This window comes from Neoarius graeffei, chromosome 21 (genome assembly GCF_027579695.1).
Source record: "Neoarius graeffei isolate fNeoGra1 chromosome 21, fNeoGra1.pri, whole genome shotgun sequence".
NCBI lineage: Eukaryota > Metazoa > Chordata > Actinopteri > Siluriformes > Ariidae > Neoarius > Neoarius graeffei.
In genome coordinates, this window is record NC_083589.1 from 63,718,604 (window position 1) to 63,736,071 (window position 17,468).

The 17,468-nt window shown below is 42.7% G+C and overlaps 1 protein-coding gene across 1 annotated transcript in view; it reads left to right on the top strand.

The window, feature by feature from the left end:
* gys2 (glycogen synthase 2) overlaps window positions 1-17,468 on the top strand; it is a 100,227-nt gene that overhangs the window by 60,770 nt on the left and 21,989 nt on the right. The window lies entirely within an intron of this gene.

The window sequence follows — 17,468 nt, forward strand, 5'->3', positions numbered from 1 at the left end:
AAGAAGAGTGTTTGTAGTTTGTATGTACGAACAGAAGTGTTCCTAATAAAGTGGGCGGCTAAGGTGAGGCTGACACACAAGGGCTGGAGTTTTCTACTGTTTTTTTTATGAAGGACCAGGCCTCGAACAATGACAAATAACTCGACAACGGAAGCAGCTATTCACAAAATTCTTTCACAGTGAGCGCTAGAAGGGTTTCCTGAATAAAATGATGTATTTTTTTGTTTGTATTGTTAAAAATGAGGACGCTACAGGGAGTTAAAAACGAGTGACTTTTCAGCAACGTTTATACTGGGAGTCAATGAGGCCGCTCACCTGTGCTCTCCTCACTTTGAGGCTTGTCATTCAAAAACCGTAAATCCTATCGTTTAGGTAGACACATTGTGTGAATCAGGACAAGTTTTCCTACTACTTTTGAGAAAATAATGTCTGTAGAGTGAAATTTGTGGCTGAAAACGGAGTTTAAGCGAGAAAGTTTGACCTTTTTTTTGAAGCCGCCTACACTCTAAGCTAAACGACCCTCACTGGTGTGTAACGCAATAGACACCCATTCAAAAGCCGGATTTTCTCCCAGAAACCACATGGCGTTTGAACCGGGCCTGATCCGAAAGTGTAAAACCTAGCAGAAAAGTTGAATGCCAGATCCACAGAGGAGAAGTTTTCCTACGTTTTAGAGTTTGAATCATGTCTCTAGGTGAAAGCATGCCAGAGCAGTGGATGTTTGAAAAACATTGAAAAAGTGCTTTTTTTTCAATTAATTCCATAGAAATGAATGGGGTTTTTTGGGGCGATTTTTTCGCGACTACGTCGCGAAAAAATCGTATTCTATAGAGAAAAGTAATAGCATAGCGAGTCCGATCGAGCCGCACGTTTTGATATATTGTTTGTCTGTGTGCGACGTACGGTTATTGAGTTATTCGAAATCAAAATTTGCGTAGGAATAATAAGAAGAAGAAGAAATACGTAGAAGAACAATAGTTGCAGTGCTTTGCACTGCAACCTATGGGCTCCCCTAGGGGAGCCCATAGGTTGCTGTGCTGCAGCACTGCATCCTAACTAGACCGGACAATTCCCCGGGGGAAATTGTGAGAGGATGCAGTGCGCGAAGCAATTCGGTCACGCATGTTCGCTGGCCGTGAATGTGTGACCCGCAATGATGTTTCAATGCAATGATTGTGTGTGTGCTCGAGACAGCTGCCATCATGAAGAAGAGCTATTCAAGAGCATGAACAAAGTGACTACAGGCGGAAATTAGCATGTACTGCTATAACCTGGGACAGACATCTGTCCTTACCACAAGGATAATGTTTAATTTGTGCACTGTCCCTTTTAAAAATAAAATAAACTCTGAACTCTAAGAAGAGTGTTTGTAGTTTGTATGTACGAACAGAAGTGTTCCTAATAAAGTGGGCGGCTAAGGTGAGGCTAAGACACACAAGGGCTGGAGTTTTCTACTGTTTTTTTTATGAAGGACCAGGCCTCGAACAATGACAAATAACTCGACAACGGAAGCAGCTATTCACAAAATTCTTTCACACTGAGCGCTAGAAGGGTCTCCTGAATAAAATGATGTATTTTTTTGTTTGTACTCTTTAAAATAACGACACTAGACCAATTTAAAAACGAGTGACTTTTCTATCACGTTTATAATGGATGTCAATGAAGCCTGTCAGCTGCACTGTCCTCAGTTTGACGCTTGTCATTCAAAAACCGTAAATCCTACCGTTTAGGTAGACACATTGTGTGAATCAGGACAAGTTTTCCTACTACTTTTGAGAAAATCATGTCTGTAGAGTGAAATTTGTGGATGAAAACACAGTTTAAGTGAGAAATTTTGAGCTTTTTTTTGAAGCCGCCTACACTCTGAGTTAACGAGGCGCACTGGTGTGTAACGCAATAGACACCCATTCAAAAGCCGGATTTTCTATCAGAACCCACATGGCGTTTGACCCGGGACTGATCCGAAAGTGTAGAACCTAGCAGAAAAGTTGAATGCCAGATCCACAGAGGAGAAGTTTTCCTACGTTTTAGAGTTTGAATCACGTCTCTAGGTGAAAGCATGCCAGAGCAGCGGATGTTTGAAAAACGTTGAAAAAGTGCTTTTTTTTCAATTAATTCCATAGAAATGAATGGGGTTTTTTTGGACGATTTTTTCGCGACTACGTCGCGAAAAAATCGTATTCTATAGAGAAAAGTAATAGCATAGCGAGTCCGATCGAGCTGCACGTTTTGATACATTGTTTGTCTGTGTGCGACGTACGGTTATTGTGTTACTCGAAATCAAAATTTGTGTAGGAAGAGTAACAAATATAACACTAGACCGGACAATTCCCCGGGGGAAATTGTGAGAGGATGCAGTGCGCGAAGCAATTCGCTCACGCATGTTCGCTGGCCGTGAATGTGTGACCCGCAATGATGTTTCAATGCAATGATCGTGTGTGTGCTCGAGACAGCAGCCGTCATGAAGAAGACCTATTCAAGAGTATGACCAAAGTGACTACAGGCGGAAATTAGCATGTACTGCTATAACCTGGGACAGACATCTGTCCTTAACACAAGGATAATGTTTAATTTGTGCACTGTCCCATTTAAAAATAAAATAAACTCTAAACTCTAAGAAGAGTGTTTGTAGTTTGTATGTACGAACAGAAGTGTTCCTAATAAAGTGGGCGGCTAAGGTGAGGCTGACACACAAGGGCTGGAGTTTTCTACTGTTTTTTTTATGAAGGACCAGGCCTCGAACAATGACAAATAACTCGACAACGGAAGCAGCTATTCACAAAATTCTTTCACCGTGAGCGCTAGAAGGGTCTCCTGAATAAAATGATGTATTTTTTTGTTTGTATTGTTAAAAATGAGGACGCTACAGGGAGTTAAAAACGAGTGACTTTTCAGCAACGTTTATACTGGGAGTCAATGAGGCCGCTCACCTGTGCTCTCCTCACTTTGAGGCTTGTCATTCAAAAACCGTAAATCCTATCGTTTAGGTAGACACATTGTGTGAATCAGGACAAGTTTTCCTACTACTTTTGAGAAAATCATGTCTGTAGAGTGAAATTTGTGGCGGAAAACACGGTTTAAGCGAGAAAGTTTGAGCTTTTTTTTGAAGCCGCCTACACTCTAAGCGTAACGACCCTCACTGGTGTGTAACGCAATAGACACCCATTCAAAAGCCGGATTTTCTCCCAGAAACCACATGGCGTTTGAACCGGGCCTGATCCGAAAGTGTAAAACCTAGCAGAAAAGTTGAATGCCAGATCCACAGAGGAGAAGTTTTCCTACGTTTTAGAGTTTGAATCATGTCTCTAGGTGAAAGCATGCCAGAGCAGCGGATGTTTGAAAAACGTTGAAAAAGTGCTTTTTTTCCAATTAATTCCATAGAAATGAATGGGGTTTTTTTGGGCGATTTTTTCGCGACTACGTCGCGAAAAAATCGTAATCTGTAGAGAAAACTAATAGCATAGCGAGTCCGATCGATCCGCACGTTTTGATATATTGTTTGTCTGTGTGCGACGTACGGTTGTGTGACCTGCTATGAAGCTACAATGCCATGATTGATGTGTGTGCTTGAGACAGCTGCCCCCCTCCCCTCTGTGCTCGCTTACTGAAGCCAGTAAGCATGGTGACATGCCTGAGCAGGCTAAGAAACACACACAAGATTTTATCAGGTGTCTGCTGTTTTGCTAAGGAGTAGGCCTCGAACAATCACAAATAACTCGACAACGAAAGCAGCTATTCACAAAATTCTTTCACAGTGAGCGCTAGAAGGGTCTCCTGAATAAAATGATGTATTTTTTTGTTTGTATTGTTAAAAATGAGGACGCTACAGGGAGTTAAAAACGAGTGACTTTTCAGCAACGTTTATACTGGGAGTCAATGAGGCCGCTCACCTGTGCTCTCCTCACTTTGAGGCTTGTCATTCAAAAACCGTAAATCCTACCGTTTAGGTAGACACATTGTGTGAATCAGGACAAGTTTTCCTACTACTTTTGAGAAAATCATGTCTGTAGAGTGAAATTTGTGGATGAAAACACAGTTTAAGTGAGAAATTTTGAGCTTTTTTTTGAAGCCGCCTACACTCTGAGTTAACGAGGCGCACTGGTGTGTAACGCAATAGACACCCATTCAAAAGCCGGATTTTCTCCCAGAAACCACATGGCGTTTGAACCGGGCCTGATCCGAAAGTGTAAAACCTAGCAGAAAAGTTGAATGCCAGATCCACAGAGGAGAAGTTTTCCTACGTTTTAGAGTTTGAATCATGTCTCTAGGTGAAAGCATGCCAGAGCAGTGGATGTTTGAAAAACATTGAAAAAGTGCTTTTTTTTCAATTAATTCCATAGAAATGAATGGGGTTTTTTGGGGCGATTTTTTCGCGACTACGTCGCGAAAAAATCGTAAACTGTAGAGAAAAGTAATAGCATAGCGAGTCCGATCGAGCCGCACGTTTTGATGTATTGTTTGTCTGTGTGTGACGTACGGTTATTGAGGTATTCGAAATCAAAATTTGCGTAGGAATAATAATAAGAAGAAGAAGAAGAAGAAATACGTAGAAGAACAATAGTTGCAGTGCTTTGCACTGCAACCTATGGGCTCCCCTAGGGGAGCCCATAGGTTGCTGTGCTGCAGCACTGCATCCTAACTAGACCGGACAATTCCCCGGGGGAAATTGTGAGAGGATGCAGTGCGCGAAGCAATTCGCTCACGCATGTTCGCTGGCCGTGAATGTGTGACCCGCAATGATGTTTCAATGCAATGATCGTGTGTGTGCTCGAGACAGCAGCCGTCATGAAGAAGACCTATTCAAGAGTATGACCAAAGTGACTACAGGCGGAAATTAGCATGTACTGCTATAACCTGGGACAGACATCTGTCCTTAACACAAGGATAATGTTTAATTTGTGCACTGTCCCATTTAAAAATAAAATAAACTCTAAACTCTAAGAAGAGTGTTTGTAGTTTGTATGTACGAACAGAAGTGTTCCTAATAAAGTGGGCGGCTAAGGTGAGGCTGACACACAAGGGCTGGAGTTTTCTACTGTTTTTTTTATGAAGGACCAGGCCTCGAACAATGACAAATAACTCGACAACGGAAGCAGCTATTCACAAAATTCTTTCACCGTGAGCGCTAGAAGGGTCTCCTGAATAAAATGATGTATTTTTTTGTTTGTATTGTTAAAAATGAGGACGCTACAGGGAGTTAAAAACGAGTGACTTTTCAGCAACGTTTATACTGGGAGTCAATGAGGCCGCTCACCTGTGCTCTCCTCACTTTGAGGCTTGTCATTCAAAAACCGTAAATCCTATCGTTTAGGTAGACACATTGTGTGAATCAGGACAAGTTTTCCTACTACTTTTGAGAAAATCATGTCTGTAGAGTGAAATTTGTGGCGGAAAACACGGTTTAAGCGAGAAAGTTTGAGCTTTTTTTTGAAGCCGCCTACACTCTAAGCGTAACGACCCTCACTGGTGTGTAACGCAATAGACACCCATTCAAAAGCCGGATTTTCTCCCAGAAACCACATGGCGTTTGAACCGGGCCTGATCCGAAAGTGTAAAACCTAGCAGAAAAGTTGAATGCCAGATCCACAGAGGAGAAGTTTTCCTACGTTTTAGAGTTTGAATCATGTCTCTAGGTGAAAGCATGCCAGAGCAGCGGATGTTTGAAAAACGTTGAAAAAGTGCTTTTTTTCCAATTAATTCCATAGAAATGAATGGGGTTTTTTTGGGCGATTTTTTCGCGACTACGTCGCGAAAAAATCGTAATCTGTAGAGAAAACTAATAGCATAGCGAGTCCGATCGATCCGCACGTTTTGATATATTGTTTGTCTGTGTGCGACGTACGGTTGTGTGACCTGCTATGAAGCTACAATGCCATGATTGATGTGTGTGCTTGAGACAGCTGCCCCCCTCCCCTCTGTGCTCGCTTACTGAAGCCAGTAAGCATGGTGACATGCCTGAGCAGGCTAAGAAACACACACAAGATTTTATCAGGTGTCTGCTGTTTTGCTAAGGAGTAGGCCTCGAACAATCACAAATAACTCGACAACGAAAGCAGCTATTCACAAAATTCTTTCACAGTGAGCGCTAGAAGGGTCTCCTGAATAAAATGATGTATTTTTTTGTTTGTATTGTTAAAAATGAGGACGCTACAGGGAGTTAAAAACGAGTGACTTTTCAGCAACGTTTATACTGGGAGTCAATGAGGCCGCTCACCTGTGCTCTCCTCACTTTGAGGCTTGTCATTCAAAAACCGTAAATCCTACCGTTTAGGTAGACACATTGTGTGAATCAGGACAAGTTTTCCTACTACTTTTGAGAAAATCATGTCTGTAGAGTGAAATTTGTGGATGAAAACACAGTTTAAGTGAGAAATTTTGAGCTTTTTTTTGAAGCCGCCTACACTCTGAGTTAACGAGGCGCACTGGTGTGTAACGCAATAGACACCCATTCAAAAGCCGGATTTTCTCCCAGAAACCACATGGCGTTTGAACCGGGCCTGATCCGAAAGTGTAAAACCTAGCAGAAAAGTTGAATGCCAGATCCACAGAGGAGAAGTTTTCCTACGTTTTAGAGTTTGAATCATGTCTCTAGGTGAAAGCATGCCAGAGCAGTGGATGTTTGAAAAACATTGAAAAAGTGCTTTTTTTTCAATTAATTCCATAGAAATGAATGGGGTTTTTTGGGGCGATTTTTTCGCGACTACGTCGCGAAAAAATCGTAAACTGTAGAGAAAAGTAATAGCATAGCGAGTCCGATCGAGCCGCACGTTTTGATGTATTGTTTGTCTGTGTGTGACGTACGGTTATTGAGGTATTCGAAATCAAAATTTGCGTAGGAATAATAAGAAGAAGAAGAAGAAGAAGAAATACGTAGAAGAACAATAGTTGCAGTGCTTTGCACTGCAACCTATGGGCTCCCCTAGGGGAGCCCATAGGTTGCTGTGCTGCAGCACTGCATCCTAATAAAATAATAAACTGTCGGAATCGTGGGCCTACATTAATGTACGGAGAGAAATAAGGTTAGAAATAAATGAGCGCACAGTAGCCTGCTGTAAGAGACATGGTGGATGTGGTTCGCGAAACGAACACCCACAACTGGACCAGAATAAAATGGAACAAAATGTAACGTCACGCACGAACGCGCGCCAAAGACTGCAGACTACTGAGATACAAATTTAGAGACTTTGAAAGATGAAGCGTTCACATGTTAGCGGGGCGCATAAAAGGAAAAAAAGAGAGAGATGCAGGTAGTGATAGAATCGTTGCCTAAAGTCACAGACTTTTTTAAGGTAAGGATCACCAATCTGTTCAGAATATCAGCTACTTATCAGTTATCAGCCTACAGCAGCTCGGCTCTGTGCAGCTAGGCTATGTGCAGCTCGGCTCTGTGCAGCTAGGCTCTGTGCAGCTCGGCTCTGTGCAGCTAGGCTATGTGCAGCTAGGCTCTGTGCAGCTCGGCTCTGTGCAGCTAGGCTATGTGCAGCTAGGCTCTGTGCAGCTCGGCTCTGTGCAGCTAGGCTCTGTGCAGCTAGGCTCTGTGCAGCTAGGCTATGTGCAGCGAGGCTCTGTGCAGCTAGGCTATGTGCAGCTAGGCTCTGTGCAGCTAGGCTCTGTGCAGCTAGGCTATGTGCAGCTAGGCTCTGTGCAGCTAGGCTATGTGCAGCTAGGCTCTGTGCAGCGAGGCTATGTGCAGCTCGGCTCTGTGCAGCTAGGCTATGTGCAGCTAGGCTCTGTGCAGCTAGGCTCTGTGCAGCTCGGCTCTGTGCAGCTAGGCTCTGTGCAGCTAGGCTAGATATGCTATGATCTGTCCAACAGTAAAATAAATCAGTTGTGATTTGAATACGTGTCGTGTGATTTGAGTTATAATCCTGTTAGTATAATAGCATATTTCTATGGGGATAGTTAATAAAATGTCTAAAACGGCATCTACTGAAGAAATTGATGAAAAGATTGTAGGCTGTAATGTTCACAGTTGGGGCAGCAGACAGAGTAAGCATACTGAGGGGAATAGCAATACAAAGCTAGCGCAGATCCACATTTCTCGCTAGCTGTGTTGGGTGTGTTGTTAACCCGTGTGGATTTAAGTGAAATACTTGAGAAGTTCTGTGGTCAAGACAGCGTTTTAAGGTAAGGACGCTTGATTATTAATGTTTGCCCGCTGTGGCTTGTTGTTGACGAAAGGCCCACGTGATTTTGCCTTCTGCAGCTACTGCTAGCGTCATGCTTTGAACTAGGTCAAGCTCATTTGCGCTAAAGGATGGGTTTATTGAAGGACTTTGATGTAGCTAGTTTCTTTTTAAAAAATCGTATGCTCAAAACAGTATGCCCGTGTTCATCATGTTTAACTTTTTTCTTGATGGAGTGCGTGAAATAGGGCTGTGCGATGTCCCCTTAATTGGCATCGACGATGTTTACAGTGCGAACATCGTGATGGACGATCATATCGGGGTCAGACAAGGTGGTATTCTCTCTCCTTTTCTTTTTAATTTTTATATGGACGAGCTGTCTATGAAGTTAAAAGACTGTAAGACTGGATGTATGATTGGGGATAAGGTTGTCAATCATTTATTATATGCTGATGACTTAGTTGTGTTGTCTCCTTATAGTGCTGGTCTGCAGCAACTGCTTAGAGTCTGTTCAGATTATGGCATAGAGTATGACATCAAATACAACCCAAAAAAGAGTGTTATAATGATTGCTAGGGCTAAGGAGGATAAAAAGTTACATTTTCCTTCTTTTTTTCTAAATGATAGTGAGCTGACAGTTGTTACGAAAACAAAATATTTGGGACATCTACTAAGGAATGATTTAAGTGATGATGATGATATCCAGCGCCAGTGCTACAAATTGTATGCTCAAGCGAATATGCTGGCACGAAAGTTCTATATGTGTACATATGAAGTCAAAACATGTCTTTTTAGAACTTATTGTACATCACTGTATACAGCTCAGCTTTGGTATAATTATAGCAAAGCAAAGATAAATAAGATTAAGGTGGCTTATAATGATGCACTGAGAATATTGCTTAAAGCCCCGAGGTGGGAAAGTGCAAGTGCTTTGTTTGTAAATGCTAATGTTCCTACATTTCAGGCTCTGATGAGGAAACTTATGCACAAATTTATGTGTAGGTTATATGAATCTAGAAATGTTATCATCATGAGTTTGTGTAATATAAAGGAGAGTGATATTTTATATATTTCTGACATGTGGAAACATTGGAAAAGCCAACTTTATGTTGGCCTATCTTAAATGTTTTTTTTTTTTTTTTTTTTTTGTAAGTGTGTATTTTTATATGTATTATTTGGACCTTTGAGTCTGTAACAATAAAGTGTATATCGTGGGGGGGATTTTAATACCACATTATTAAATATATTATTATTATTATTATTATTATTATTATTATTATTATTATTAAAAGTATTAGATACTCATCCGAGGCTTTGGCACGTTAAGAAACAAAAGCGCTAGGTGATGTGGAATATTTGGCCTTGATAACGGATATGTGGTCCAGCTGCAACATGATGCCCTACATGTCAGCTACCGTACATTATGTGGACCGAGAGTGGGCAATGCAGTCCAAATGCCTGCAGACGAGTTTCATGCCAGAGACACATTCAGCGGACAATTTAGAAGACGCATTGCGCGAGACACTTGCCGAATGGAAAATAGAGGAGAAAAAGATCGCCTGTATAACAACGGGGCGAATATTGTCACAGCCATCAGGCAATTGAAATGGCCGTGGTTAAGTTGTTTTGGGCACAATTTGAACCTGGCCATAACCAACTCGCTTGCGCAACAGAGGGCCAGTACAGACCGAGCGTTTGGAGTTTGCCGAGCAGTCAACACTGCGTTTGCGCACAGCTGGCTTCGGAGAAATGAGCTGCGCAAAGCGCAGGTGGAAATGAACCTCCCCGAGCACTCACTGATCACGGCAAGATATTAATCTGCTCTAACAATGAAAGACTAGGATTCAAACTATGAGCAGAAACTACACTTAAGCTATTACTCATTGTTTATTTACACCATATCAATTGAAGATGCGTTTCGGCCTTCAGTGCGCACTTGAACGCGCTAATTTTTCCAATTTATTAGTGTTTGAATTATTGCACCAGCTTTTAAAATCATGATTTAATATTGTTTTTTTTTTTTTTACTGTCTTTACATTTGTCAGAATCACCTTCATTCTTCCATTTGGTTTGACATTATGGCTTAGAGTGGACCATTTTGAGTCTGAAAGTAGGCCTATTTACCAGATTAAAGTTATTTGACTTCTGCCAAAGTCTGTGCTTCACTGCCGTTTGATCTCATCTCATCTCATTATCTGTAGCCGCTTTATCCTGTTCTACAGGGTCACAGGCGAGCTGGATCCTATCCCAGCTGACTACGGGCGAAAGGCGGGGTACACCCTGGACAAGTCGCCAGGTCATCACAGGGCTGACACATAGACACAGACAACCATTCACACTCACATTCACACCTACGCTCAATTTAGAGTCACCAGTTAACCTAACCTGCATGTCTTTGGACTGTGGGGGAAACCGGAGCACCCGGAGGAAACCCACGCGGACACGGGGAGAACATGCAAACTCCACACAGAAAGGCCCTCGCCGGCCACGGGGCTCGAACCCGGACCTTCTTGCTGTGAGGCAACAGCGCTAACCACTACACCACCGTGCCGCCCCACTGCCGTTTGATAAGGTGCGATATTTCCCGACTGAAGTCGTTAATAGTGGCTATTTGTTTGAACAACATGACAAATTTTACATTAAAAGTATAGTGTAGGCTAAAAAATGAAGTCAAAATTTATTATTAGTAGCATACTGTATTTGTGTAACCACATGTTATGTTCACTAGCATGTCCCTGCACCATAGCCTACGTGAACAAGCGGTAATAGGATATTACTTTATAATGATTTATATAATTATGTATTTATAATATGTTATATATTTATATATTAAACAAAACTAACTAACTAAACTAACAAAAAACTAACTTTTTAGGTTAAATAGGCCCAGATGATACCGTATATGCATGATTATGACAGGAGGGGGCGTGGTTTCACGATCATGGCTCTCCATCGTGATGGATAACCACCATCGTCGATGGACGATGGCATCGTCTATCGGCACAGCCCTAGCGTGAAATATTGTTGCAAGTGGTATTTTGATGCAGTCATGTCAAAAAGGCAGTTGAATGCACGGTCTCATTCAAGGAGAAGGAAGACTTGCATGATGCTTGAACATAGATCGGTAAAATAGACCCTAGTAGGACTTGGTTTCGTGTATTTCGGTCTGTAGAGTTATGAGTTTGGCCGCTGTCCATGGTGTTTACGTTTCATGTGGCCGCCGAGCCAAGTACCTTGACTTGCAGTGAATGTTTGTTTTCATGCCGCCAAGCTATTTTTATGTATTTTATTTTTTAAAAGGACTTGTCTGTAGGTGTGTGTGTTTTTTATGTTTACAACACATAGGTCTTGGGCGGCACGGTGGTGTAGTGGTTAGCGCTGTCGCCTCACAGCAAGAAGGTCCGGGTTCGAGCCCCGTAGCCGGCGAGGGCCTTTCTGTGTGGAGTTTGCATGTTCTCCCCGTGTCCGCGTGGGTTTCCTCCGGGTGCTCCGGTTTCCCCCACAGTCCAAAGACATGCAGGTTAGGTTAACTGGTGACTCTAAATTGAGCGTAGGTGTGAATGTGAGTGTGAATGGTTGTCTGTGTCTATGTGTCAGCCCTGTGATGACCTGGCGACTTGTCCAGGGTGAACCCCGCCTTTCACCCGTAGTCAGCTGGGATAGGCTCCAGCTTGCCTGCGACCCTGTAGAACAGGATAAAGCGGCTACAGATAATGAGATGAGATGAGACACATAGGTCTACATCATAGCACACGCAGGCTTGTGTGGTTATCTCTGGCCATGCCCCTGCGTGAAAGTTACGCAGTATCACTGTCCTGTCCGTGGTAATAATCAGAACCGGCTCTGTAATGATAATGCGCGCGTTCTTCTCTCCCTCTGTGGTCGGATGTGTTGAGCGATGTGAGCGTGGGCCTTGCGCAGCTACGCTGAGCCAAACGTAACCTATCGTAGGCTTCTAGGCTAATTACGCACTTACACTGTAAATGCTTGACACGTATTGCAAATAAAATAAGAGTGTTTTCCTGGCCAACGGTAAAGGTAGGATTGACAGGTAGCCTATGAGGGGCCTAGCCCCTGGGCCACGGGTGTTGATAAAGCGCCCCTGCGGACATGGAGGAGACCGAGGAACCTGTGGTGGACGACCCTGCAGAAAACGCAATTTCTTCCAGTAATGAAGTGCACCCCTGGCCCTACATACGTGATCACTTCAGCTTCATAGAGAAAAGGGGTGACAGTTTCATTATGCAATGCAGATTATGTGTGCCCAAGAAGACAACCATTGCGGCATACAAAAATTCGACGTTTAATCTGCGCAAGCATGTTGAGGTAAGTATTGTCATTGGCATCATAATCACGAGCGCAGATAGAGGGTGGGACGGGTGGGATTCATCCCACCCAGATTTAAATTCACCTCGTTCGGTCCCCCCCCACTTGTAGGGAGGAAGAAACGTCTATGCTGTCTTTCTTTGCATAAGGCAAACCTCACGGAAAAATCAAAAGACTAATTACCATTCGGTTTATTGAGGTGCACAGCAGTGTATACATAGTTGCAACAACTCACATAAAACAAAACAAAGACTGATATTCGGTTGGTTGAGCTGCGCAGACTGCACAGGTTGCGAGCTCGAGCTTGGTTGCTATGGTTACCCACAGCAAGTTTGACAGGCATATCGGGGTTGGTTTGCTGGCAGCTTTGTCCCCCCCAGTTTTTTGTCCCCCCCAGTTTTTTGTCCCCCCCAGTTCAAAAAACGTATCTGCGCCCCTGATCATAATGTTTCCTTTCCAATAGTAAAACCGACAATAGGCTGGTTATATTCCAAAAATAGTGGATGGCATTGCTAATGTTGAAGTAGCAACCTGTTGGTACTGTAACATAATGATAACTAGTCTGTTATTCGGTTGGCTAATCATGCAAGCAAGTTAGCTCGCCAACCTGACGTGATCAGTCCTCCTACCATTCTACATCCAACAGGCCAGAAAGGAATACTAAGCAAAACAAATAATGTTTGAATTGAATTGTTCAATAACACACAGTGCACACAGGCAAGCTACGAGATTTCGGTGCAACATTTCACTTTCATATTTCGTGTACAATGCTTTGTGTGTGGTCAGGGCGATGTAAATGACATGACTGTGTGTATTGACCTTTTTTGTTTGTCTCAGTTTTAATGCAGCATTATCCTAAGCATTCAATTTGATACACTTCCTTTAAATAAAACATCTGGGTTGAGATGTACATATATCCTTGTTTCCTCTTCTTTTTCATTTTTGCACAACACAATGGAGGCAGAAAACACCCATTGTTAAAAGTAACGTTTTACTTTTACTCAAAGTACATTTTAAATGATCTACTTTTTACTTTTACTTGAGTAGATTTTTTGTCTGGTAACTTTACTTGTACTTAAGTAAAATTTCATCAGAGTAACAGTACTTGTACTTGAGTATAATATTTTAGTACTCTTTCCACCTCTGCTTAATTGGCACACGAGTACGAGCACACTCTTTGTTCAAATGTTGCCTATTTGAATTTCATATGATTGCAGCAATATTAGAAACATACATTTGTAAAATATGCTAATAAAATAAAAGAGGAGATTCTCTTACAATCATATTTGTAAATCAAGCAGTCGTGACCCATGTTCAGAACTCCCACGGGTTAGTTTTACAAATGCTACAATTTAAGGAATATTTGTTTTCAAGATCTTTTAATATGATCCATTTATTTTTATTAGTGGAATTAATAATAATTAATGTTGTAGGATGGCACGGTGGTGTAGTGGTTAATGCTGTCACTTCGCAGCAAGAAGGTTCTGGGTTCGAACCTCTCAGCCAATGGGGCCCTTTCTGTGTGGAGTTTGCATGTTCTCCCGTGTCTGTGTGGGTTTCCTCCGGGTGCTCCGGTTTCCCCCCACAGTCCAAAGACATGTGGATTGGGTAAAAATACCCAGCCACTGGGGTTACACAAGCCAGTGCAGACTGAGTGCCAGTCCCAAACCCAGATAGACTGGGGAGGCTTGTGTCAGGAAGGGCATTCTGTGTAAACAAAAAACTAAGACAGGACCAAGAGTTTGAGGGGTTGAGATCAAGTCAAGACCAGGGCAGGGCGAGACCGAGTCAAGAACAGAACCAGACCAGTATGTGTGAAGGGGGTGGGGGAGGGGTGACGGCCATTAACAGGAAGAAAATTTTCAAATTGGCTAGGAATCATGTTAGTGGTTGCATTTGATTCGGGAAGTTTTACATCCAATCACAGTAACGATCTCATCTCATCTCATCTCATCTCATCTCATCTCATCTCATGATCTCTAGCCGCTTTATCCTGTTCTACAGGGTCGCAGGCGAGCTGGAGCCTATCCCAGCTGACTACGGGCGAAAGGCGGGGTTCACCCTGGACAAGTCGCCAGGTCATCACAGGGCTGACACATAGACACAGACAACCATTCACACTCACATTCACACCTACGCTCAATTTAGAGTCACCAGTTAACCTAACCTGCATGTCTTTGGACTGTGGGGGAAACCGGAGCACCCGGAGGAAACCCACGCGGACACGGGGAGAACATGCAAACTCCGCACAGAAAGGCCCTCGCCGGCCACGGGGCTCGAACCCGGACCTTCTTGCTGTGAGGCGACAGCGCTAACCACTACACCACCGTGCCACCTGCTCTTGATCTGTCTTGAAATCAAACCCCGAGTCCTCTGTGTCTGAGACCGAGACAAGACCGAGTAAAAATGCATTCGATTCCGAGACGAGACAGAGACCTTCAGAAAGTGGTCTTGAGACTGGACTTGAGTTCTACAGCACTAATAATAATCACATTTGTAAATGTTATTGTAAGAGTTCCCTGATGAGGGTGGAGTACAGAAGCACGGCAAGCGGGAATTGATGTTCACACACGCTCTTTATTTTCTGCTTTCCAGTGTCTCACACTCTCTCTCTCTCTCTCTCTCACACACACACACACACACACACACACACACACACACACACAGTTGTACAGTTGACTTGCTAACTTTAGGACTGCGGTTGTCATGAACAGTTTTGCACTCAAGTTTCCATCAATGAAGAGTTTATAACATCAACGAAACTGACTTCATGTTAAAACTGTTAATGTTATAGTCAGGCTGTCTGTTGTTGCCCAAATGAGGTTGGGTTCCCTTTTGAGTCTGGTTCCTCTCGAGGTTTCTTCCTCATGTCGTCTGAGGGAGTTTTTCCTTGCCACCGTCGCCACAGGCTTGCTCATTGGGGATAGATTAGGGATAAAATTAGCTCATGTTTAAAGTCGTTCAAATTCTGTAAAGCTGCTTTGCGACAATGTTTATTGTTAAAAGCGCGATACAAATAAACTTGACTTGACTTGACTCCCAGTCTGTCTCTCACACACACACACACACACACACACACACACACACACACACACACACACACACACACTCCCAGTCTCTCTCACACACACACACACACACACACACACACACACACACACACACACACACACACACTCCCAGTCTCTCTCTCTCTCTCTCACACACACACACACACAGCATGACATTTGTCGGGAATTCCCGTGAGTCACGTGAATCCCGTGGGATTCCCACGGGATGGGAATCAAAATTTTATTCATCCCGTGATTGGGATGGGACGGGAATAAAAATCAATGGGAGCGGACGGGAGCGGGAACGTCGTTTTTACAGTCCTCTTTCAATGAATCAAAAACAGTCTAAAGAACTACACTTCCAACAATGCTTTGACTTCCGCTACCGGAACTTGCAAGCTGTAAAGGCGGCACAAAATCAAACGAAGAACACGAGATGCAACCAAAGTCGGTCTCTGATGCAACGGAGAAAAAATGAAGAGTGACCTGCAAAGTAAGGTGAAAAACAAAGACAGCTCAGTACAACTCGTAGGTACAAGGCGAACCTCCCTTCACCCAGAGAATGTTAAGGTCAAAGATCATGGTGCCAAATGAAAGGCCATATGGGAGTTCCTATATGCTAATAATAGTAAACATTTGTCTATCGGCAACCGTTTTTGAGTTATAATGGAAAATGTTATTTTGACCAAAAGGTTGACCTTTCCGGTGACCTTGACCTTCACCTTGACCTAATTATCCCCAAAATTTAATCAGGTATTCTACAGACCCTTGCCCACCGACCCTGAAAATTTGAAGTCAATCAGTGCAACCATCTAGATGCTAGATTGTTAACAGACAGACACACAAACAACAAACAAAGTTAAAAGTCATGGTGCCAAATGAAAGCTCATGTATGACTTCCTATATGTTGATAATGATAAACATCTCTCTATCTCTAACCGTTTTTGAGCTATAATGGAAAATATGCTAATTTTAGCAATGACCTTGACCCTTCTGACATTTGACCCCAACTGCTAAGAAAACTCTGAGAAGTAGCCCATTATGTAGCATATCATTGGAAGCAGAATTGAAAGATGAACATTTTGGAATTGGTTTGCAGTAAATATGATTTCATGAAGATTGGTCCAGCCGTTTTCCCATAATGTTGCTCACAAAAAAACAGAAACAAACAAACAAACAAACAAACAAACAAACAAACCCCACCGAAAACAATACTTCGCCCCCTGGTGGACTCCATCCTGAGCGAGGTAAAAACCCTTGTAATACTTATACAATGATCGTGATGTAAAAGGAGAGCAAGAGAGAGAGCAAAAGCTCATCATCCCCCAGCCACTGGCGAAGCAGGCAGGCGCCCGATACAGAAACGGCAACCACCGACGGGCGCATACCACCGCAAACATTACAGTCTCAACATTCTAATGACGTACTCTCTGTTAGCTGGGGAACATAAAAATCTGCCGACCAATATAATTATAGCGGAGCGCTTCAGGAGTGTCTGTAATAACCAAATAGCATTTCTTATATAATAATACAGTATATTTGTTGATATCATGGTGCTGTTGAATTCTGGATTCTGATTGGTCAGAAGAAAGCGTTGATTAATTTTCTATATCAGCAGCTCTGAAGATATTAATGTGCTAACAGGTCATTCACAGGGACTTGCCACATGAACGTGTGTAATTACATGATGACGTTTTCTTAAAGTACAGAGCTGTTTATTTATTTAATGTTGATGGGAGGAGTCTCCAGTGTTAGAGGTAAAGCTGCAACTTGAAGATTTTTTAAATCTTCAGGACTGAGGAGTCGACACTTTGTGTTTGTTTCTTTTTTGTTTTTTGTCCTTTTAACATCAAGAGAGAGGAAAAAATACAACGTTATTGATTATTTTACTGTATCAGCACCATGTCATGTACCTGGTAATAAAGACACGGCTCATATGTAGAAGAATGTTATCCATTAATCTTGC